This window comes from Schistocerca gregaria, unplaced genomic scaffold (assembly GCF_023897955.1).
Source record: "Schistocerca gregaria isolate iqSchGreg1 unplaced genomic scaffold, iqSchGreg1.2 ptg000737l, whole genome shotgun sequence".
In the NCBI taxonomy this organism is placed as follows: domain Eukaryota; kingdom Metazoa; phylum Arthropoda; class Insecta; order Orthoptera; family Acrididae; genus Schistocerca; species Schistocerca gregaria.
In genome coordinates this window covers 101,407-127,077 of record NW_026062113.1, presented here as the reverse complement: position 1 = coordinate 127,077, position 25,671 = coordinate 101,407, and the positions used below count along the sequence as shown (strand labels likewise).

Genomic DNA, 25,671 nt, shown 5'->3' with positions numbered 1-25,671 from the left:
GCCACCATTCGCAATACAATTATGATTTATGAATTCTGGAATCAGGTTTGACGAACCGTTCCGTCATGTGAATCGACCTCTCTGTGGGCCATAATCGAGGATGGCCACTCATCGATTCTCATTCCAACTATCTTACTAACAATTATCACGTAAGTGTTTATTTATGCGATGCTTTCGATTTGCCATTAAATGTGCAATACGTATAAAAGCCGTTCAGTAAATAGATATTGAATTTGCGATTGTGTTGAGAACTCCCCGCAATTCCGAACGGAGACATTAAGAGAAAGGAACAATTGCTGCTTTACGAATTATATTTTATGCGTTCAGTCGAGTTGGGGTGCAGAAATCACACTGAAGGAACGAAGACCGAAGATTCCGTCAGGAGGACGTGTTGCAACAATATACGACAACTATATTACAACGATGAAATATTCTAACTATGTTAAATTTAGGTATCCAGTTCTGTTTGGGGGTTTTCTTATATTCGCTGTAACCGCATTTAGTTACCGGTGAGCATATTTCTTGGGACAGTCACCGATTAATAGCATTAAGAGATGTTAATTATACTACCTATTCCAGACATTCATTACTTGGAGATATGGAAGAAAGCCGTATTGTGATGCGGAAAGAAGATGAAGCCGGCAAGAAAGCTATCAGAGATTTCATAAGAGAGAAACGATCTACATGATTAAAAGCTGGGAGGTGAGTTACATAACTGGATTTGCAATTGATAGGCATGAATTATTTGTTTCAGGTACTGCATACGTTCGTTGAATTAAGTATTACAAGTAATACATAAGCATGTCAATGAATTGCACATGAAATATCGCTCTTATACACCTAGTCCAATATTGATGAAGGCACTGTTTACAGATTTCGATTTCAGTGACAAAGTGCAGTGCAGTACATTGCAATAATTTTATTCACCTCTGAACATTTTTGCAAGTAATAAAGATGATGTGCATACTATCGTACGAAAACCTGTAGCTGCCCCTAAATGTCATAAGAGACCTGAACCCAGATTCCATTAAATAACTTCAACAGGTGTATGTGTCTTCTTCATTTATCACCCCCATGTGTGACACATAATTGTCTTATGTCACATACTATGGTATTGCTACATTTGAAAAAAGTTTTGAATTTAGTTATGTAAGTAATGAGCCACCAAGCGAGGTGGCGCGGTGGTTGGCACACTGGACTCGCATTTGGGAGGACGACGGTTCAATCCCGTGTCCGGCCATCCTGATTTAGGTTTTCCGTGGTTTCCCTAAATCGCTCCAGGCAAATGCCTGGATGGTTCCTTTGAAAGAGCACGGCCAACTTCCTTCCCCGTCCTTCCCTAATCCGATGACCTCGCTGTTTGGTCTCTTCCCCCAAACAATCCAATAATGAGCCGTCTTTTAGATAATCTGTTGACAGAGATAAAGCTAATATCTCTATAGACTCATAAAGTGTTAAGAATGTAAAAAATCGTTGAGAGAGAGAGAGAGAGAGGGAGGGAGGGGGGGGGTCATATGAAATATTAGATTTAAGATACTTCGGTGGTTTTTTTGTTATTGTCATGGATTTTATTTTAATTTTTCACTATTGTTTTAGAATGGTGACATTCTTACGGTATATTTAGTTTGTCCTTGCCCAAGACCATGTACTTTCTGCATCATTAGTTTCATTTTATTGCTGAGGTGAATATTTTATGGCTGTATTTAGTGACTTTGTTTGCCATATTGTATACACTGGGACTAAGAGTGTCTGCTACCTTGATAGCATCATGGGTCAAAGCAGACAGGCGGAATCAGACACTTCCATATTGCCCACAGCTTCTTATAGGGCAGGTGGATCACATGACAGTTTGGTGCTCAGTTTGATGTACAGGTATCCTAATGCACTGTTTAGTCAATGTGGAAATGCAGAAGTTTGGCTGTTATAGTATCATTGCTGGAAACATACTGAAATCTGATATCATCAGTTTTTGTTCGTATATGTTGTTAACTTGCTTCAAATTAACTGGTACTGCTATCGTGTTGCATCACAGCTTGTCTAGGTTGTGCATCAAGTGCCATTCATGTTGTATTCTGTGTGTACAATAGTGTATTATCTGTCATAGTACATAAGTAAATGACTTCATTTATGTAAGAAAGAAACAGGGATTGTCAAAGGATTGAGTCTTCTGGAGTACTCTTTGTCCATTGAAGTAAATTTCATATTGAGTAATTTGGTGTCAGTTTACTACTGTGTATTGGGTAAAGTGCACCTTCTCTTACTCCCTAAACAGTGGAGCTTTCCAATAGTGCTGTGTGGAAGATCATGTCAGAAGCCACTTTTCACAGCATTCAGATATCTTTTCTAAATTGTTTTGATCTTCTGATGACTTTATTAGTCGACAGCATCACCTGCAAACAACCTAAGACAGCTGCTCAGATTGCTCTCATATCGTTCGCAACTCCCATGCAGAATGGCTCAGCTCGCAGTATGGCCCCTATGGGCTGTTGCTTAGACAGTGGGAGTGGTGGCATATTACATTCAACTGAGAAAAAAATGGAAGTGTTAGGAGCAGCCTTGGAAAGGAGTTTGGTAAAAATCATTCCACTATTTGGCACTTCAGGCTGGTGTGTCACCAGTACCTGCTCATAGAGGTGTGCACAAACTCAAACTAGAACCGAAACCTTACAAAGCAACAGTAGTGCATTAACTTACTGTTTGGTTACTGTTAGACATCAGTAATGCAACTGGCCATTGTAGTCTGTGCATGTTGATGGAGAGGTTGATCCTAAAATGAGCTTTATTTCTGATGAAGCATGTATGATTTATGCTGGCATTGATAGTCCACATAATTTAGGTGACAAGGATCTGCATTGTGTGAAAACATAAGTTTTGGGTGCAGTTAGTGCAGTCATTTTCTACCAAACCCTTAACTTCTGAGATATAAATTAATATTAATAATAATACTGTAACTTTTTTTGACAGAACTAACAGCGAACAGAAATGTATATGGTTATTTCATGTTGACAATCCAAGAGCAAGCAATACAATGTCTGTGACAGTATTGTGAAGTGTTGTTAATGATAGGATAGTTTGCACACCAGTCTGAAATGCTGAATGGCACAAAATTGTTTCCAAGGCCACCTCTAATTCATCCAGTTTATGAGTATCACCAATAAACAACCTTCCAAACAATCTGAATGGGCTATTAGATTTCTAGTAATGTCAGAGACAGCACTTGCAGCATATGTGAAAGAACAGTTCCCTTTATGGTTCACTTAAAATTTAGAGTTTGTCTTTTAATATGTAAGTGAGTTATGACGGAGTGATTTATCTGACTTTCCACGTTTTTCTATACACATGGCATTTGACGAACTACACTTAGTGGGTCCTTGTACTTCATTTTTCGATGATAAATCAACTTTTTGCAATGCAGTAGTGTTACTGATTTTGTACATGATTTTTCTGTAATATAATTACACAAATCTGATATTATTTCTCCTCTTTGTTGATGGAGACCCTGTCTTGTATGGCTTATTGTGTTCATCTTATTTAAATCTGTAAGTGTTATATTCATATGTTTACCAAGTATTTTGGTTGTTGCTGTTGTGGTCTTCAGTCCAAGGACTGGTTGGTGCAGCTGTCCGTATACCCTATACTCTGCAACTCCCATCATCTCTGAATAACTACTTCATCTCTTAGTCTCCCTCTACAATTTTTACCACTCGCACTTCCCTTTAATACTAAATCTGTAATCTCTTGATGTATCAGAATGTGTCCTATTAACCAATCCCTCCTTGTATTCAGGATGCGCCACAAAATTCTTTTCTCCACAATTCTGTTCAGTGTCTCCTCATTAGTTACCTCATCTACCCATCTCATCTTCAGCATTCTTCTGTAGCACCACATTTCAAAAGCTTCTATTCTCTTCTTGTCTAAGCTGTTCACTGTTAATGTTTCACTTCCATATGTGGCCACACTCCACACACATACTTTCAGGAAAGACTTCTTAACACACAAATCTATATTCGATGTTAACAAATTTTTCTTCTCCAAAAATGATTTTGTGCCACTGTCAATCGAGATTTTATACTCCTATTGTGGCCATCATCAGTTATTTTGCTGCCCAAATAGCAAAGCTCTATTACTTTTAGTGTCTCATTTCGTACTCTTAATTACCTCAGCATCACCTGATGTAATTTGACTGCTACATTCCATTATCCATGCTTTGCTTTTGTAGATGACCATCTTATATCCCCCCCCCCCCCCCTTTCAAGGACCATTTATTCCATCTAAATGCTCATCCAAGTCCTTTGTTATTTCTGACACAATTACTACGTCATTGGCAAACCTTAAACCTTTTATTTCTTCTCCCTGAACTTTAATCCCTACTCCAAAATTGTCTTTGATTTCCTTTACTGCTTGCTCAGTAGACAGATCGAATAACATTGGGGATAAGTTGTTCTGGTTTCTGTAAAAGTTGTGAATAGCCTTTTGCTCCCTGTACTTTACCTTTGCTATCTTCAGAATTTCAAAGAGTATGCCAGTCAACAATGTCAAAAGCTTTCTCCAAGTGTACAAATGTTATGAACATAGGTTTGCCTTTTCTTAACCTAAGAGAAGTCATAGGGTCACTATTACCTCATGTGTTCCTACATTTCTTCGGAATCCAATTTGATCTTTCCTGAGGTTGGCCTCTACCTGTTTTTCCATTCTTCTGTAAAGAATTGGTGTACATATTTTGCAACCATGATTTATGAAACTGATAGTTCGGTTATATTCACACCTGCCAGCACCTGATTTCTTTGGAATTGGATTTCTCATATTCTTATTGCAGTCTGAGGTTATTTCTCCTGTCTCATACATCTTACACACACCAGATGGAAGAGATTAGCCATGGCTGGCTCTTCCATGGCTATCAGTAGTTCTGATGGAATGTTGTCTGCTCAAGGGGTCTTGTTTTGACTTTGGTCTTTCAATGCTCTGAGTGATTCTTCTAACAGTATAATGTCTCCCATCTCCTCTTCACCAACATCCTCTTCCACTTCTATTATATTCCCTTCAAGTTCATCTCCTTTGCATAGACCCTCTATACACTATTTCTACCTTTCAGTCTTCCCTTCTTTGCTTTGTACTGGTTTTCCATCTGAGCTTTTGATATTCGTACAGCTGCTTTGCTTTTCTCCAAAAGTGTTCAATTTTCCTGTAGGTGGTATCTATTTTTCCACTTATGAAATATGCTTCTAAATCCTTACATTTGTCCTATAGCAATTCCTGTTTAGGCATTTTGCATTTCCTCTCAATCTCATTTTTAGATGTTTCTATTCCCTTTTGCCTAGTTCCTTTGTTGCAGTTTTATATTTTCTCCTTTCATCAGTTACATTCAGTGTATCTTGTGTTATCAAAGGGTTTCTACCAGGCTTTGTCTTTTTACCTATTTGATCCTCTGCTCCCTTCACTATTTCATCTCTTATAGCTACCCATTCATCTTCTACTGTATTCCTTTTCCCTGTTCTTGTCAACTATTGCCTAACAGTTCCTCTGAAACACTGAACTTCCTCCAGTTCTTGTAACTTATCCAGGTCTCCTTAATTTCCTACCTTTTCCCAGTTTCTTTTGTCTTGATCTACAATCATGATCAATACATTGTGGTCAGAGTTAACATCTGCACCTGAGAGTAGCTTAAAATTTAAAATCTGGTTCCTAAATCTCTGTGTTACCATTATGAAATAACTTTCCGCTGTATGCAGGTCTCTTCTATGTATACAACCTTCTTTCATGATTTGTATGCTAAGTGTTCACAAGGATTAATTTATGCTTTGTGTCCCCCTGTGGGTCTGGGCCCAAAGTATTCCTGCCTGTCGTAAGAGGCAACTAAAAGGAGTCTCACACTTTTCAGTCCTGTGAGTTCAGGTCCCATTCTATGGTTTGACCTGCCACTTTCAAAATTCGGCAGAAGTGCAGGCCATATGGGGAAGGATGCCTTACATAGTACACGAGTTCCCTTACATTTGACCTCCTGAATCTCTTGTCATGGCTTTGCCTCTCCACCTGTGGTTCAACTATTTGTGTGAGGACACTTTCCGGGGTATGTCATCTTCTGTTGTGTCCTGCCCTCATTTGCCCCCATGACAATATTGGATTTCTCTGCACCCAATATCCAGCACGGTAGCCAGTCCGTTATGGTGGGGCCGTCGTGTACCCATTTGGTCGTAGCCCCCTGACAACACAGGGATCACATTGCTGATGCCTGAGATGTAAACTCCCCACTTATGCGAAGGAGTAGATGCCTATCTTCCTGGGGCATCAGGACTCCCATTGTGCCAGTTGGCCTTTGCTGTGGCTGGATGGTGCCCGTGGGGAGCGCCCCTGATCAGAGTGGGTGGCATCGGGGCGGATGACCCTCAATGAAGCGGACTAAGTCATCTCTTGCCGGTGACTGTATGGCACCAGCAGTCTCTGAGAAGGGCAAGATAGAATACAATGCCGACAGGTGTGACCCTAAATCGTTTCCCTCCCTTGCTACACCACAGGAGGAAAGTAGAGCTACAGAGCGGAGAGAGCCATATTTGCCTCAGTTTTTAGTCTTTAGCAGAACCACTGGGGACTCTTTTCTAACTACAAGGCATCCATTTTTCGTTGAACACCTTGAGGATCAATTTGGAGAAGTGACAGCACTGTCCAAGATGTGAAACAGTGAGGTCTTGATTCATACAGCATCCCCAGCCCAATCCCGAGCGTTACTCACCTGTGACAAGCTAGCTGATATTCCTGATTTTGTCACACCCCATAAAGGCCTCAACATCGTCCAGGGGATTATTTTCCATTGTGGCCTCCTCTTGCAGTCCGACTACATGCCCTGCGCTAATTTATAACTGCAGGGTGTTCATTTCATCCTGCGCATGTATAGGGACCCAAAGACAGCAGGGTTGCTACCAGTGGCTTCATCTTGGCCTTTGAGGGTTATTCATTGCCTGAAAAGGTCAAGGTGATGGTTTACTGCTGTGATGTTGAACCTTGCGTCCTTCCCCGTATGCGGTACTTTAAGTGCTGGAAGTTCAAGCACATCTTCCCGCTGCACTTCCAGCACCCCATGTCTAGACTGTGGACATCCACTGCATCCAGATACTCCTTGTGCGCCACGTCCCACTTGCATCAACTGTGGAGAGCGCCACTTGCTCTGCTCGCCAGACTGCCCAGCACTCCAAAAGGAGCGGTTGATAGAGGAGCAGGAGTGTAATATCTGTGCCCTTCAGGTGCAGTTGAAAAATGCACAGGAGGAGCTAGATAGGATGAGGAGGGAGAAGGGGGTTGGGGAATGGGAGCTGGTTGTTGGCAAGAGATCTGCTAGGAGAAGATGATTTTCAGATGGTTTTATTATTGGTGTTTACAATAGATGTGACCAATTGTGAGTCTAGTGGAGAGGAATCTCTAGTAGCTGTAGATGTAGGAAGTACGCAGCAGACCTCAGTAGTTATGGTGGCTAGAACAGTTGCAAAGTCGAAGAGGAAGAAGAAGGTTCTGCTGTTAGGTAGTTCTCATGGCAGAGGTGTAGGCCAGCAGTTGCAGGAAGTGCTGGGGAGTGAGTACCAGGTCACCAGCATTGTGAAGCCTAATGCAGGATTAGCTCAGCTGACTGTTAACATAGGGGGGTTATGTAGGGATTTTACTAAAGAGGATCAGGTAGTGATTGTGGATGGGGCTGGTAATAGTCTTTATAGGTATGGGGAGTATGACATAGATGGTGACCTGGAAAAGATAGCCATTCAGACTGGCAACACGAATGTGCATTTCGTGGAACTGTTTCAGCGTCACAATCGACCTCATCTTAATACAGCCGACAGGCATAATAACATGAGACTTGGGGGTGTGCTGATGACAGAAAGCATGGGTCACATTTCAGTGGTGTCGGTGGAGTCTATCAGCAGGACGGGTTTCACTAGACATGGCCTGCACCTCAACAGGTATGGGAAGGGGAGGTTGGCAAAGCTTATAGGTGACAGCATAGGTGGGGTTTGTGGGATCACTCATGGGAAAATTCCTACAGTAGTGGGTGTTAGAGCTGCACCTTTTTTAGATTGAAGTCAGCTGATAGGTATTCCTGCTTAAGGGAAGTCTCTCTAACAAAGGAACCACTTTTGACAAAGCTTAGGTATCCGAGTAATGAGGGAATTAGTATATTTCATCAAAATATACAAGGTATTAGAGATAAAGTTAGTGAACTGCTTATAGATGTTGACTCTGAAATTATTGGTATATCTGAACACTTCTTAATAAGGAGATAATTCAGAGGCTTCCCTTACCAGGATACAGGTTGGCTGGCAGCTTTTCGAGGAGGTCTTTGCGGTGTGGGGGAGCAGCCATGTATGTGAAAAACTGCTTCCCATTTGAGCCAATTGATGTTTAAAAGTACTGCACTGAAAAGTTGTTTGAATGTTGTGCAGGTGTGGTTAAATTTAACGGAGTTAAACTTCTAAGTGTTGTTATTTATAGATCCCCAGATTCCGATTTCACAACATTTTTGCTAAAGCTAGAGTAGGTTCTTGGTTCACTTTATAGGAAATACAAAAAGTTAGTTATATGTGGTGACTTCAATATTAATTGTATAAGTGATTGTGCAAGGAAGAGGATGCTGGTAGACCTCCTTAATTCATACAGTCTTATGCAAACCATATTCTATCCAACGAGAGTGCAAGGGAACAGTAGAACAACCATAGACAACATTTTTGTTCATTCCTCATTACTAGAAGGGCATTCTGTTAGCAAAAAGGTGAATGGCCTTTCAGATCATGATGCACAAATTTTAAGTCAAAAAGATTTTTATGCTGCAACACATGTTAAATATAGTTACCAACTTTTCAGGAAAGCTGATCCAGTTGCTGTAAAGACTTGTATACCTTATCAAGGAACAAGAGTGGCAAGATGTTTATAGCACTGATACAGTAGATGCTAAATATAATGCTTTTCTCAAGACTTTTCTCGTGCTCTTTGAAAGTTGCTTTCCATTAGAACGTTCAAAACAGGGTACTAGCACAAACAGGCAGCTTGGGTGGCTGACTAGATGGATAAGAATATCTTGTAGAATAAAATGGCAATTATATCAAAATGTTAGAAACAGTCAAAATCTAAATGCAGCAGCCCATTACAAATAGTATTGTAAAGTGCTTAAAAATGTTATTAGGAAGGCAAAAAGTATGTGGTATGCAGATAGAATAGCTAAGTCTCAGGATAAAATTAAAACCATATGGTCAGTCTTAAAGGAAGTGGCTGGTCTGCACAGACAGATCGAGGATATAGTATCAGTGCGTAGTGGGAATGTCCGTGTTACTGATAAGTCACATATATGTACAGTATTTAATAATCACTTTCTGAATATAGCAGGTGAACTAAATATAAACCTACTCCCAATAGGGAATCATATAGCGCTCTTAGAAAAAAAATGTTCCGAGACTGTTACCTGAAATGCTCCTCCATGGTACTGACAAGAGAGAGATTTAGTTAATAATTAAATCACTAAAGACCAAGAACTCTCATGGATATGACGGAGTATCTAGCATAATACTGAAGTAGTGTTCAATGTATGTTATCCCAGTACTTAGCAATATCTGTAACTTTTCCTTTAGGAGTGGTATGTTTCCTGACCGATTAAAGTACTCGGTAGTGAAGCCACTTTATAAAAAGGGAGACATTGATAATGTTGACAATTTTAGACCTATTTCTATGCCATTGGTGTTTGCTAAAGTTATCGAGAAGGTTGTATATACAAGGTTACTGGAGCATTTAAATTCACATAATTTGCTGTCGAATGTACAGTTTGGTTTTAGAATTGGTGTAACAACTGAAAATTCTGTATTCTCTTTTCTCTGTGAGGTTTTGAATGGATTAAATAAAAGGTTGCAAACACTAGGTGTTTTCTTTGATTTAACTAAGGCTTTTGACTGTGTTGACCACAAAATATTACTGCAGAAGTTGGACCATTATGGAGTAAGGGGAGTAGCTTACAATTGGTTCGCCTCTTACTTTAAGAACAGAAAGCAGAAGGTAATTCTCCGCAATATTGAGAGTGGTAGTGATGTTCAGTCCCAATGGGGCACTGTTAAGTGGGGCGTTCCCCAAGGGTCGGTGCTGGGGCCACTGCTGTTTCTTATTTATATAAATGATATGACTTCTAGTATTACAGGTGATTCAAAAATATTTCTGTTTGCTGATGACACCAGCTTGATAGTGAAGGATCTTGTGTGTAATATTGAAACAGTATCAAATAACGTAGTTCATGAAATAAGTTCGTGGCTTGTGAAAAATAATTTGATGCTAAATCACAGTAAGACTCAGTTTTTACAGTTTCTAACTCACAATTCAACAAGAACCGATATTTTGATCAGACAGAATAGGCATATTATAAGCGAGACGGAACAGTTCAAGTTCCTAGGCGTTCAGATAGATAGTAAGCTGTTGTGGAAAGCCCATGTTCAGGATCTTGTTCAGAAACTAAATGCTGCTTTATTTACCATTAGAACAGTATCTGAAATAAGTGAAACTTCAACACGAAAAGTAGTCTACTTCGTCGTATGGTATTATTTTTTGGGGTAATTCTTCTGATTCAAAAAGGGCATTTTTGGCTCAAAAACGGGCTGTTCGAGATATATGTGGTGTAAGTTCGAGAACCTCTTGTTGACCCCTATTCAATAGTCTGGGAATTCTGACATTGCCCTCACAGTATATATTTTCTTTAATGTCGTTTTTTGTTAGCAATATTAGCCTATTCCCAAGAGTTAGCAGCTTTCACTCAGTTAATACTAGGCAGAAATCCAGTCTGCATGTGGAATGCACTTCCTTGACTCTTGTGCAGAAAGGAGTGCAGTATTCTGCTGCTTCCATTTTCAATAAGCTACCACAAGAACTCAAAAATCTTAGCAGTAGCCCAAACTCTTTTAAGTCTAAACTGAAGAGTTTCCTCATGGCTCACTCTTTCTATTCTGTCGAGGAGCTCCTGGAAGAGCTAAAAAATTAAGCAAATTCCAGATTTTCTTTATTTAAATTTATGACTTGTCACCTGAATATTTTTTTATATTTCATTTTATCTGTTTCTAATTTGGTGTTATAATTTCGTGTATTGACTCGTTCCATGATCATGGAGACTTCTCCTTAATTTGGTCCCACGGAACAATAAATAAATAAAATCATGGAGTAAAAGACCCTGGACCGGTTGACTTACACAGAGGCTAAATGTAAATTCGAAAGATTACACTCCATTTGGTTGACGTCAACATACACTGCAGGTACATCACCATCCCAAGTGCCAGTGGTTCCTCACTCTGTACCACGGACAGTGGGCCCCATTGGTGATAGGGGCTAATCTTCCTCTGTTGCTCCCAAAGGACCTACTTTGGGATACTCGCCAATGGCTCAAGGAGCCAAAAGGTACTGGATTAAGAGCTTCGTGGTCTTCCTCCATGCCTGAAGCTGCTTCAGAGAAATCTTCCCAGTAAGCCCCCTAAAGAGAAGTGAGAGAGCAAGGAAACTAAGAAGAAGTCTGCTAAGAAACAGAAGCCTCTGGTGGCCCCAATACCACCACTCCCTATCAATTCTGCATCTGAGGATGCAGTGGAGATCTTAGTGTCCCCTGTGGACCTGGCTCTCACTGATGCCTCATCCACCATAGAAATGGCTGCAAATACTCAGCTGGAAGCAGCAGGTGACCCTGAGATATAACCTGCCTCCTTGCGTGCTTCATGCCTTCCCAGCCTCACGGTATCATCATCCTCCAGTGGAATTGTGGCGGTTTTTTCCACCACCTGGCTGAGCTATGGCAACTATTAAGATTTACACCTGCTTTATGCGTTGCCCTCCAGGAAACCTGGTTCCCGGCAATGTGGGCCCCTGCCCTCCGTGGCTATAAGGGATATTACAGTAACCATAGCAACTATAACAGAGTGTCAGATGGAGTTTGCATCTATGTCCTGAACTCAGTATGCAGCGAATGTGTGCCCCTTCCTACCCCTTTTGCAGCTGTGGCTGTCAGGATAAGGATGACGCAGGCAATAACTGCCTGCAATGTATATCTTTCTCCAGATGGTGTAGTACCCCTGAACGCATTGGCTGGACTAATTGATCAACTCCCTAAACCTTTCCTACTTTTGGGAGATTTTAATGCTCATAGCCCCTTGTGGGGTGGCACAGTTCTTACTGGCAGAGGCAGAGATGTCGAAAATTTACTGTCACAACTCGAACTCTGCCTCTTAAATACTGGGGCCGCCACACATTTCAGTGTGGCACATTCACATATTCGGCCATTGATCTCTTGGTTTGCAGCCCTGTTCTTCTCCCATCTATCCACTGGAGAGCACATGGCGACCTGGGTGGTAGTGACCACGTCCCCATCTTCCTGTCACTGCCCCGGCATCAGGCCCACGGATGCCTGCCCAGATGGGCTTTAAACAAGGCAGACCAGGAAGCCTACATCTCTGCTGTCACCTTTGCATCTCCCCCACATGGTAACGTTGATATGTTGGTTGAGCAGGTAACTACAACAATCATTTCTATGGCGGAAAATGTGATCCCTTGATCTTTAGTGTGCTCCTGGTGAAAGACAGTCCCTTGGTGGGCACCGGAAGTTGCTGAGGCAATTAAGGAGCATCATCAAGCACTGCAGCAGCATAAGCAGCACACTTCCCTGGAGCACCTCATAGCCTTTAAATGGCTCCGTTCTGCGTTCATCAGCTTATCACAATGCGGAAACAGGAGTGGTGGAAGAGGTATGTGTCGACCATTGGGTGCCAAACGCCACCTTCCCAAGTCTGGGCAAAGGTGAAACGAGATTTTGGGTACCAGACCCCAACAGGTGTTACCATAAATGGCGTGTTATCTACCAACGCAAACGCGATTGCTGAGCACTATGCTTGCACCTCTGAGCACTATGCTTGCACCTCTGCATCAGAGAATTACCCCCGAGCCTTTCACCCTATCAAACGGTGGATGGAAAGGAAAGTCCTCTCGTTCACTACACACTACAGAGAACCCTAAACACCCCATTTACAGAGTGGGAGCCCCTCACTGCCCTTGCACATTGGCCTGACACAGCTCCTGGGCCCGATCATATCCACATTCAGATGATTTAAGATCTCTCATCTGACTACAAGTGATATCTCCTCATGATCAGCCTCACCAATGTTCCGTGTAAGCTGCTGGAACGTATGGTGTGTCGGCGGTTGGGCTGGGTCCTGGAGTCACATGGCCTACTGGCTCCGTGACGGGGCAGCTTTTGCCTGGGTTGCTCTTCCACTGATAATCTTGTGTCCCTCAAGTCTGCCATCCGAACAGCCTTTTCAAGATGCCAACACCTTGTTGCCACATTTTTGATTTATGAAAAGTGTATGACACGACCTGGCTACATAATATCCTTGCCACATTATACGAGTGGGGTATCTGAGGCCCATTCCCAATTTTTATCCAGAATTTCCTGTTACTTCGTACTTTCCATGTCCAAGTTGGTGTCTCCCATAGTTCAACCCCCCCCCCCCCCCCCCCCCATATGCAGGAGAATGGGGTCCCGCAGGACTCTGTATTGAGTGTATCTCTATTTTTAGTGGCCATTAATGGTCTAGCGGCAGCTGTAGGGCCGTCCGTCTCACCGTCTCTGTATGCAGACGACTTCTGCATTTCGTACTGCTCCACCAGTACTGGTGTTCCTGAGCAGCGCCTACAGGGAGCCATCCACAGGGCGCAGTCATGGGCTCTAGCCCACGGCTTTTAGTTTTCGGCCACAAAGTCGTGTGTTATGCACTTCTGTCGTCGTCGTACTATTCAACCGGAACCAGAACTTTAGCTTACTGATGATTCTATCACTGTATTGGAGATGTATTAATTTTTAGGACTAGTTTTTGACACCTGATTGACAAGGCTTCCTCACCTTCATCAGCTTAACCGGACTTGCTGCCAGCACCTCAATGCCCTTCGTTGCCTGAGCAACACCAACTGTGGTGCGGATCGTTCTGCACTACTGGAGCTATACAGAGCCCTTGTTCAATCCCGTCTTGATTGTGGGTGTCTGGTTTATGGTTCGGTGGTGCCCTCAGCATTGTGTTTACTCGATCCAGTGCACCACTGAGGCATTCAACTAGCGACGGAAGCTTTCAGGATGAGTCTGGTGACCAGTGTCCTTGCAGAGGTTGGAGTCCCTCCATTGCAGGACATGCGTGCACAGTTGCTGCCCAGTTACATTGCACATGTTTGTAGTTCTCCTGGGCATCCGAATTACTGTCTCTTTTTCCCGCCCACACTGTTCATCTCCTGCATCGGCGGCCCAGGTCAGGGCTTGCAATTGCAGTTTGCGTCCGATCTCTTCTATCTGAACTGGTGTCCTGTCCTTTACCACCTTACTCGAGGGCCAATCACGTACACCTCCATGGTGCACACCTAGGCCACGGCCTCGCCTGGACCTTTCACATGACTCTCCGCTGTCACTTCATCTCAATTCTTGATATGTACCGAGGACATGAACTGGTTTACACCGATGGCTGATGGTCACATCGGCATCGCATATGTCCATGGAGGACATATTGAACAGAATTCCTTGCCCGATGGCTGCAGTGTTTTCACTGCTGAGCTGGTGGCTATATTTCGTGCTCTTGAGCACATCCATTCATGCCCTGAGGAGTTTTTTCTTCTGTGTGACAATTCCTTGAGCAGCCTACAAGCTATTGACCAGTGCTACCCTCGTCATCCTTTGGTAATGATCATCCAGGAGTCCATCTATGCCCTGGAACGGTCCAGTCATTCAGTGGTGTTTGTGTGGAGCCCAGGACATGTCGGAATCCCAGGCAACGAACTTGCTGACAGGCTGGTCAAACAGGCTACATGGAAACCGCTTATGGAGTTTGGCATTCCAAAAACTCACCTGCATTCGTTTTTACGTTGCCAGGTTTTTCGGCTTTGGGAGAAGGAATGGCATAGTCTCAGTATGCACAACGAACTGTGTGCCATTAAGGAGACTACGAATGTGTGGCAATACTCCTTGCGAGCCTCTCGCAGGGACTCTGTGGCTCTTTGCCGGCTCTGGATTGGCCATGCTTGGGCAACCCACGGCTACCTCCTGTGCTGTGAAGACTCGCCTCAGTGTCGATACAGCGCCCGGTTGACACTGGCCTATATTCTGCTGCACGGTTGCACTTTCACTGCTGTGCGACGAAATCTTTGGTTACTGGACTCGTTGCCACTAATTTTATCTGACAACACCTCATTGGCTCATTTAGTTTTACGTTTTATTCGTGGGGTTCGGTTTTATCGTTTGATCTAAATTTTAGCGCATGTCATTTGTCCCTCTGTCCCCTCTACCCTAGTGGAGGTTTTAATGTGTTGCCAAGTGGCCGGCTTCTCCTTTTTATTCTCATGATCAGCCAGCCATGGTAATTTGTTATGTCATTTTAATCTCTTCTACATGTTTTGTGAGTTTCTGTGGTTTTCCTCTCCCCTTTTACCCATTTAAGCGTTTGTTGCACTTCTGTCGCTCTTGTGGGTTTTCCTTTCTCTCCGTTTTGTGTTGTCAGTCTTGCTTGTTTTATTCTAACCCTTGTGGCATTGTGTTATTCGGAACAAGGGACTGATGACCTAGTAGTTTTGTCCCTTCCCCCCCTGTTTTAAACCAATCAACCAACCAACCAACCTTACGCTTTATACCAAATTCTATTGAGCATCTTCCTCTTTAATTCCTTTCCCCCAGTGCATACTTGCCTACAGTTTTTTATTCTCTTCCTATTCCTATCTTCAAATCCCAGTCCCCTGCCACTATTGAATTCACATCTCCCATAAATATCTGAATAATTTCTGTTGTCTCATCATCCATTTTTTGATCTCATCATCAGTGGTGCTAGTTAACATATAAGCATGTACTACTGCTGTGGGTGTTGGCTATGTGCCTATCTTGGCTACAGTAATGCATAAAGTATGCTGTTCATAGTAGCTTGCCTTTATTGCCATTTTCTTACTCATTCTGAAGCCTACTCCTGCATTACCCTTATTTGATTTTGTATTGATGACCCTGTATTCACCTGACCAGAGGACCTGTTGCTCCTACCACCAAATTTCACTAATTCTCACTATATGTAACTTAAGTCTATTCATTTCCATTTTTAAATGTTCTAAGATACCAGCACAATTAATGGATCTAACCTGCCATGCCCTGGTCCATAGAACACGAATTGTGTTTCTCCCGATGATGATATCCTCGCGCGTAGTCACTGCCCAGAGATCAGAATTGGGGTACTGTTTTATCTCCAGAATATTTTATCTGAGAAAATGGCATCATTCAAGCATGCAGTAGAGCAGCATGCCCCCTGGAAAAATTACAGCTGTAGTTTCCCTTTGCTTTCAGCCATTCGCAGTACCAGCAAAGCAATGCCAATTGGTTTATGTTACAGGGCCAGACCAGTCAGTCATGCAACTGCTGGAAGGGCTGCTGCCCCCCTTCAGGAACCACACGTTTGTCTGGCCTCTCAAGACACACTCCTTCGTTCTGGTTGCACCTGTATGGCTATTTGTATCGCTGAAGCATGCAAGTTGCCCTGCAAAAGGAAGGTCCGTGTGTCTGGGGGGATTTTGATGATGTTGGTGTTAAGTTTTGCTTTGTCATGTGCAGTGAATGGCAGAGGGTATTTCCATTTATAGCACATATTAGTGTTTCTTGCTATTCTGTTTGTGTATGGAATGTGGGAAGAATGATTGCTTAAATGTCTCTGTATATGCTATAATTAGTCTAATCGTGTCTTCTCAGTTTTTACAGGAGCAATACTTGTGGGGTAGTAGTAGACTCCTCAATTAATGTGTGTTGGGAACATGAAAGATAATTGCATTCTTATGATGCAATGTGTTCTCAAGATTTTTCACAGCCACTTATTCTTGGTGCGGTAAAGATTGTTAGTGTAGTGTCCATTTGTATGAGGTGCATGAACACACTATAACTAATCAAACATTATAAAATGATTTTAAAAATGTAATTTCTTTCAATTTATACAGTATTAAGCAAACAAAATTTTGTTCCCTTGCGTCTCTCTGCACTCTCTCTGTCCCACTAGTATTGGATTACAATATTCACTAGCAGTCAGAGTAGCAGTAGCGTCGTGATAGGTTCACTTTCTCCCAGTACACTGTCTTCTATAAGCTCTGTGTGCTCCTATTTCTGGCAATGTGAGCTGCATGTGATGCGCTATGTGCAGTCGACAAAGACACTGTCAACACCACATCTACTCCCTCATTGCCAAAGAAAAGGAGTGGGGCACCATCATCTCACGATGAGTGCGGGTGCTGATGGGCTGAAGTTTGTGCTGTGGTGCTGCTGATGGATTTGGCTGTGGCAGATGGTATCAGTCACCCACATCCTAACATTTGTCTTGCGAACCCTCGGGAATATCTGTGAAAAAGCTGGAGGGGGACATCCATCCAAAGGTACAGGTGGGGGCGGCATTGGTGCTGCTTTGGATGCTGAAGGCTCTATGGCTGATGAAGGCCCGATGTCTGTGTCTGACATCACTGTGAAGAGAGATGGATCCTGCTGAGTAGTAACAGCTGTGTAGGCAGGCAGGGGCCCCGACCTCCATAGCAGAGTCATCTGACAGTCCATGCACCCAAACTTAAAGCCCCAGCATGAACTGCTTGGGGGCAGGAATATGGCAGTCTGGGTTACAGGTAGCATCTCTGAAACATTAATATCTACAGCTTAGTCACAGAAATGTAGATGATTTTGGTGCTGTTGGTGAGTGCCTGTCTTGCCATAAATGGCGTAATGAGCTTGGCTGATGCTGGAGTGGTGATGCAGGATTCATAGCTGTGAGGCTCGTTAAAGACACAATAGAAAACTTTGTCCTTAGAGCAGAACTTTGTTATGAAGTTGGCGTCTGTAGCAGGCTGTCAAGGGTGATAGGCTGTGATAGGGGCTAAGAAGTGAACTATGTCCCTTGAGCAAGAAGCACCAAATTTGGATATCTGAATCTTAAATGTTCAAATTAAATGTTGGGCTCCACTGTTTGAGGAGAGATAGGTGCCATTCAGATATGATGAATCCCGTTTTGTTGAAATTACAACAAACAAAACTGAGGACTATTTTCCAAAACAATTGTTTATGATTTAATGGAATAAAACTGTATGAGAACTTGGTGCAGAAATTGGAGCCCAGAACAGTAATAAAACCACAGCAGGACAGCCAGTCTCTGCCAATCAGAGCTATCACCACAACTCTGCAATCACCAGTTTGTGAACCAATGACCACCATCTGTTGGCCCAACCTGGCCGACCAGGTGACACTCCACCAGCTGCCCGCCCCTGCTCTCCAGTCATCAATCCATGTGTCAACTCCAGCCAATGCCATTACCATGCCACTGGGATGCCATGATCTGCTGTAAAGACTGAAGACATTGCTGCTGGCCATGTTCTTCACCATAGCCATATGAAGCCTCTTGTCACATGTGCATCTGTCACTGAGCCAGTGCATGGGGGTTCATGCTCGACTGAGTAAGCAGCTTGCCTCTGCACAACAGGCCGTAACTACACCTACCACTCAGCATGGAATATTACGTGAGGAAGGAAATGCACTGCAGTGACTGTGCTAGTTGGGGAGGGGGGTATTAAATGCTTGTTTGCATTTGTGGAGGAGTCAGGTTGAATGATTAAATAAAGGACCATGTGTGTCTACCACAGGTCTGTTTCTGCTTCCCAACATCTCCCAAACCATGCGTGTATGCCCAAAAAACCTTTGTATTGTAATTCAGAATGACACAGGCACTATCCACTGACACTGGAGAAGCGACTTTCAAGTACACTGTCCCAATATGGGAATATACATGATTAATGTAAGAGTATAGGTTGCAGACACATGGTTGACGACGTACAGAAGTTTGGTTCATATTCGGATAGCCAAATGGTAAGGCCACCACTTACGATGAGTGGGAAATCTGGGTTCAAGTCCTAGTGTGGCACAAATTTTCATTGTCATCATTTCATTATACAGCTGATAGTAATCCATATTCACAACTGCAAATACATTTAATGTATGGCTGTAGTCACTGCAGTGGCTGTTCCTTTGGATATGCATGTGTGTCCAAAGGAAAATTGTGTCATGATTCAGAATAGCACAGGCACTGCAGTATCATAAATACAATTCATTCTTATGTGAATGGCATGTAGACATATCCAGTTAAAAGCTTCTTTCTGTCTACCAAGTAGTATCCACCCATTGGCTGGTTTCAATTTGATACAGAGGCACATAGTCAACACCTTCTCTATACCATGAAAAAGGCTGCTTATGGGCAATCCTTTGTAAAGTTTAGCATTGACGATCATGAGTCAACTACTTTTTAATATTTGTGGTTACAACATTAAATGGAGCAGCTGTGTGTGCCTACTATCAATAACAAATTTATAATGTTGACTATCCCATAAAATAAGCAATAAAAGTAAATATGACTTGGAGGGGACATTAGATCATTAAGAAATTTTGCACTGTCATAATGTTTGTAAATGTTAATTTGTGGGAAGTGTTTCCTTTGAATAAAGCTCACTGTTCATGTACCTTAAATAAAAGGTGCTATTTAGTTGGGTTCCTTTTCTTGAATATACCTTCATAATTTAGATTTCTTTTAAACAACAACAGTATGTTCAAGTAAACACATGGTTAGGGTATTAGGGCCTACAGTGAATGTTGTGAAGTCAAATTTGCACAAATGCATCATTTCACTGCCATATGTAATTCTAATGGCTGCCTCTTTTGTCTGGAATGCAGTAAATTCTACTGTAGATTTTCTCTGGAATACAGTTTTGCAATTTAAAGGAGTCTGGTGGCTGGTATAACAAGTCTTCGTGGAGATTTCCACAATGTATAGAATTTCATAGCTCAGAAGACTTAACACTGAATTTAGATTAGCACTCTCATATTCAGTGAATAAACTGTGATGTGAACAAACATTTCATAACTTGTTTTCAAGCATTTTTCAGTTGTTTAACATGGATGGAGATTTTTGGGTTGGGTTGTTCCGAGAATTATAAAAACTCATTGGCACAGTCATTCTGCTGTTAATTATTATCATTTGCCCAACTAAAATGCATATGGAACTTTGTAATGTGTGTACTGTTCTTTGTGATGATGAAATGGAGATAATAAAAATTATTACAAAATTACCATAAAAACAATCCATAAAACATTAAAGGTTTCCTTTATACTAAGTAAACTGTTACAACTTACAGCACCCACCAGTTTTTCTGTGCTTCACTTTGTAATGCCCCATTTACTCATTTCATTTTGCGTTGTGATCTTACTTTAGCATCCTATTCAAAATAATGATGAGCTTTCCACATAAGCTGTTGTACATGATAATCTTGCAGTTGGTAGATCACATTCATAGGTAGAGCTGTATTTCAGGTAGAGCTGTATCTACATTTATATAATATTGGCAAACACCCTGTGTTGTAGATTATCAATTTACAAAGTACTCCTTAATAAGAAAATGTCAAATTTACTTTTGGGAATTTGTCAGCTTGTCAAATGCAGGAACAGGAAGGATGAGAAATGAACTGCAACTGGTTAAAGGAGTCAAATCTCTTCCTTGTAGTTTCATTGTCAAATATCTTGCTGTAGAGAACTGTAATTCAAGTGTGGATACCTGTTTATCTTTACATTTATTTTTAGCAGAAGGACTGACTCAAAAATGATGAAATACTTAAAGTGCTTTCAGAGTTCAGTCACACCAGCCCCTCAGGTTTAACATTGCCCCTTATTTTCTGAACCGATGGTTTAAATGGCAGCAAAGACACAGGGGGTGCACCTGCAGCAGCAGTGGGCAGGTACTGGAAAGAACACACACACACACACACCACGTGTCATTGTCTTTGCTAAAGAATTTACAACTCTATAGCTATTATTCCTGCTGTCTTGTTCTTCTTCACTATCTCGTTGATGTATTTATGTAGTTCTGTAATGTAATGTATTGCTGTTATCAAATGTTATTTTCTCTGCTAGTATTTTTATCTTAAGTACCCCTATATGGTAACATTTTTTCTGTATAAAGTCTTTTCATCTGTTTTTGCAGATGACAGATTTTGCCTTGTTTCTTTCTTACACGGTTTCTTAATTTCCTTCCCTAGAGAGCTCTGTGTTGCTTCACTTATGTATGGCACACATCACAAACATTTTCAGTGCCTGACATGTATTTGTAGTTGAGAATATGGACAACCATCAACTATATAATGGAATGCCCACAATGACAATTTGTGCCAGGCTGGGACTCAAACCTGGGTTTCTGCTTATCACAAGTGGTCACCTTATCAGTAGGCTCTCCGAGCACGTTCACAGCCTGGCTCAAACTTCTATATGTTGTCTACTATGTGTCAACAACCCGCACTCGTACATCCGTTCTGTATATTCTCGTACAAGGGAAACATTTCAATGGAAAGTTGCTTTCCCAGTTTCAGCAGATTAATATGGTATTGCAGTGTCTGTGCTGTTCAGAAGTACAATCGAATATTCCTTTGGTCACTATTGTATTTATCTGCCAAAACTGGTCACATGACTTTAAATTAAAATGTCTCCCCTGTATGGGAATATACATAATGGATGTACACAACTGGCCATTAAAATTGCTACACCACAAAGATGAAGTGCTACAGACGTGAAATTTAACCAACAGGAAGAAGATGCTGTGATATGCAAATGATTAGCTTTTCAGAGCATTCACATAAGATTGGTGCTGACATGAGGAAAGTTTCCAACCGATTTCCCATACATAAACAGCAGTTGACCAGCGTTGCCTGGTGAAATGTTGTTTTGATGCCTCGTATAAGGAGGCGAAAAGCATAACATCACGTTTCCGACTTTGATAAAGGTCTGATCGTAGCCTATTGTGATTGCGGTTTATCGTATTGCAACATTGCTGCTCGTGTTGGTCAAGATCCAATGACTGTTAGCAGAATATGGAATTGGTGGGTTTAGGAGGGTAATACGCATCGCAGTGCTGGATGCCAACGGCCTCGTATCACTAGCATTCGAGATAACAGGCATCTTATCCGCATGGCTGTAACGGATCGTGCAGCCATGTCTCAATCCATGAGTCAACAGATGGGGACGTTTGCAAGACAACAACCATATGCACTAACAGTTTGACGACGTTTGCAGCTGCATGGACTATCAGCTCGGAGACCATGGCTGCGGTTACCCTTGACGCTGCATCACAGACAGGAGCACCTGTGATGGGTGTATTCAGCAACAAAAGTAGGTGCAAGAATGACAAAACGTCACTTTTTCAGACGAATCCAGGTTCTGTTTACAGTATCATGATGGTTGCATCCATGTTTGGCGACATAGCGGTGAACACACATTGGAAGCATGTATTAGTCATCGTCATACTGGCGTATTACCCGACGTGATGGTATGGGGTGTTACATGTCTCGGTCACCTCTTGTTTGCATTGACGGCACTTTGAACAGTGGACGTTACATTTCAGATGTGTTACGACCCGTAGCTCTACCCTTCATTCGATCCCTGCGAAACCCTACATTTCAGCAGGATAATGCACGACCGCATGTTGCAGGTCCTGTACAGACCTTTCTGGATACAGAAAATGTTAGACTGCTGACCTGGCCAGATCTCTCACCAACTGAAAACGTCTGGTCAGTGGTGGCCAAGCAACTGGTTCATCACAATACGCCAGTCACTACTCTTGATGAACTGTGGTATCATGTTGAAGCTGCATGGGCAGCTGTACCTGTACATGCCATCCGAGCTCTGCTCGACTCAATGCCCAGGCGTATCAAGGCTGTTATTACGGCCAGAGGTGGTTGTTCTGGGTACCGATTTCTCAGGATCTATGTACCCAAATTGCGTGAAAATGTAATCACATGTCAGTTCTAGTATAATATATTTGTCCAATGAATATCCGTTTATCATCTGCATTTCTTCTTGGTGTAGCAATTTTCATGGCAGGTTGTGTATAAGTACAAGTCGTAGACATGTGGAAGTTCGGGTCTGTCCATGAAATGGGCTCAGATAGCCTAATGCTAATGTGACCACACATGAGAAGTGGAAAATCCTGATTAGAATCCTAGTCTGGCATAAAGTTTCATTGTCATCATTTCATTCATTTATTTTATAATGGCTGTGGTTGTCAAAGGAACATTGCATCATACCTCTGAACAACACAGGCATTGCAATATTGTATTTTCATTGTCAGTCAAATCTGGTTTTAGTACTTTGATAACTGGTTGGGATGCAAACACCTTCCCACATCACTTCCATCTTAATGCCATTGTTAAAATGAATGTAGGTTGCCAAAACAAATATATGTCAGAAATATGGCTGTAGGGTGTGCTTACTGCTGTTGATTATCTATGCAACACTTGAATTCCTTGTTTTTGTATGTTTTATTTACTTCTTAACTATTTTCTTCTTCTGCAATGTTGACTTCCAATGAAATTGTCCATTGTTGTGGCAAAATGTTATTTTAGCATATTGTAAGTAGATTTCTAAGTAGTTGCTTGTGGTGTCCCTCTTTTGCTGTTAGTTAGGAAAAAAGGGAAAGGGGCAATGCAAATGTCAAAGAACTGGATTCATTAAAGAAAATGACTAAAAAAATTGAAGGATTAAATAAAATTCTGGATTGTGACATTGTTTCAGAGCAATCAGAGAGTGAAGGTGATATAGAAGTAATAGAAGGCGATGATGATGGACAGGTACGTGATGAAAATGAAAATGCTTTTGCTTCTAGTGATAATGAACATACTAGTGCTACTAATCAAATAGGAAATAGTGACTTTGAAGAAAATAAGCCCTCTAATTTTTATTATTTGGGGATGAATGGTGAAAAGTGGCAGTTATTTCCGTACCGTGCCTATTGATGTAATGGTGTTTTTGTAATTTTGCCATTGTGGCTTCCTTATTTTACTCTGATTCCCACCTGAACATGAATATATATCTCTCTCTCCCCCTCTCTCCCTCTCCCCCCACCTCCCTGTTCCCCTCTCTGCTGCTCTCTGCCTGTCTCCCTTCCTACCCCCCCCCCCCCCCCTCCCTTTTCAACCCTTCCCACCAGAATGTTAGTCTGAATGATATGTATCCACAATGTGTTAGGTAGTAATATTCTGCAATTGGGCTTAACTGTCCATTATATAATTATACAGCTTCCGTATCTTAGGCCGTATGATATTGTAGTGTAATTGGTTATCATAACACAGTGCTGATTAGTTTGATGTAGGTATGTATCTGTAAAAGAAAATGTCAAACCTTTTTTTGTTCAGTCATCTAGTTTAAATTTCGTGCTATGTTTACTTCTTGATATAGTTTGTAAGTGTTTCATTGTAAGTGCAATGATATTTCCAAACTTTTCACCTTCTCTAGTCATGATTTTTGCCTTGATTCTTTCCAGTAATTTTCTGTAAGGAGCTGTTTCAAATTATTTTGTCCTTCATTTTTCCTTCACACTCTCACATCATCAAAAATTGACTACTAAAAATACTTTTGTTACTAAATGTAATTATAATTTCATGTACCAGCAGACTTTTTTTGTGGTTTTTCCACTTTAATAGTTTTTTTTTCCCCAGCCCACAATGCAGCTGCTGAACCATCTGATCAAAAATGTGAACTAATGGGGCAAGAGAAATGTGTTAAAGCTTTTGAAAATGTGTTTGTGACCAGTTTTCACAGGACATTTGTTGCTGGTTTTTTAAAACTGGAAAAAAAAGACTGAAATGTTTGACTGAATCTGCTGAAATGGAGTAAGCGTGTTCCTAAAAGGCTACAGTAGTGGCAAGATTCAGCTGAGCCACATTTATTTTACAGAAAACAAAAGTCATAGTGCCTAATAAGCAATGTTTGATTAAATGTAGTGGAAATTTTTATGATGATAATTGTGTGTTGCAATATAATGAAGAACAAAAATTCTGTGTGTTAGTATTTACTTTCATAATTGTTACAGATCCTTCTGTTCCTTTCTTAGTATGCTGTAATTTATTTTTAAGTGAGTAAGGCACAATCGATAGAAGAAAACAGATGGAGTCTAATCAGTGAGGTTAAGAGGTGGTAGTAGTACTGCAGGAAGCATTAAAATTAACTAGGATATAAAATGTGAAGAGAAGCAGTGGAATATGTAAAAAAAAAAGATTTGGATGAAGAATAACGAGCCATCACAAGTAGCTATGCATTGATTATTTTAATTTAGTGTATATCAGTTTTCTGAATCTTCAAAAATTAAATTTTACTTTCCTGGAAAGATTATCAGTTGCAAAATTGCTTAAGTATGTAGATAAACAAAGTTGCCACTTCTTTGGATGAGGATGGAGGACAATAAGTTTGCATTTTATATTGGCAGCGGTTTCAGTTTAAGTTGCAGCCATCGTTGTTTTCATTATTAAGCTTCAAGAACAGGACCTTATCTCTTGTTTAAGCTCCAGTGTTTAAAGAAAGATAAGTATGTAGCTGATATACAAAAAGAACTACAGGTATGAATATAGTTTCCACCCATGACAAGAAACATGAAAAAGTTTATTCTCTAACTGAGCAATTATAGCAACGTTTTTATTTTAGGTTAAGATGGAGGAAAAACCAATAAAAGCATCTAGTGGCCCATGAAGCAGTGTTTAATTCGTTAATTGCCACATAGGAATATTAAAAATGTGTTCTTTCAGTACACTTTTTTGGATTATCACTAAAATCTAAACTAC

At 41.4% G+C, this 25,671-nt stretch overlaps 1 long non-coding RNA gene across 2 annotated transcripts; it reads left to right on the top strand.

Annotated features, from left to right (window-relative positions):
- On the top strand, positions 1 to 24,919 carry LOC126320655 (uncharacterized). 2 transcript variants are annotated; one of them, XR_007558159.1, is made up of 4 exons: positions 1 to 149; positions 580 to 702; positions 23,630 to 23,685; positions 24,553 to 24,919. It is a non-coding gene; the product is annotated as an uncharacterized LOC126320655 (long non-coding RNA). The 2 variants fall into 2 exon arrangements; XR_007558158.1 differs by having other exon boundaries at positions 129 to 509.
- The last annotated feature ends 752 nt before the right edge of the window (positions 24,920 to 25,671 follow it).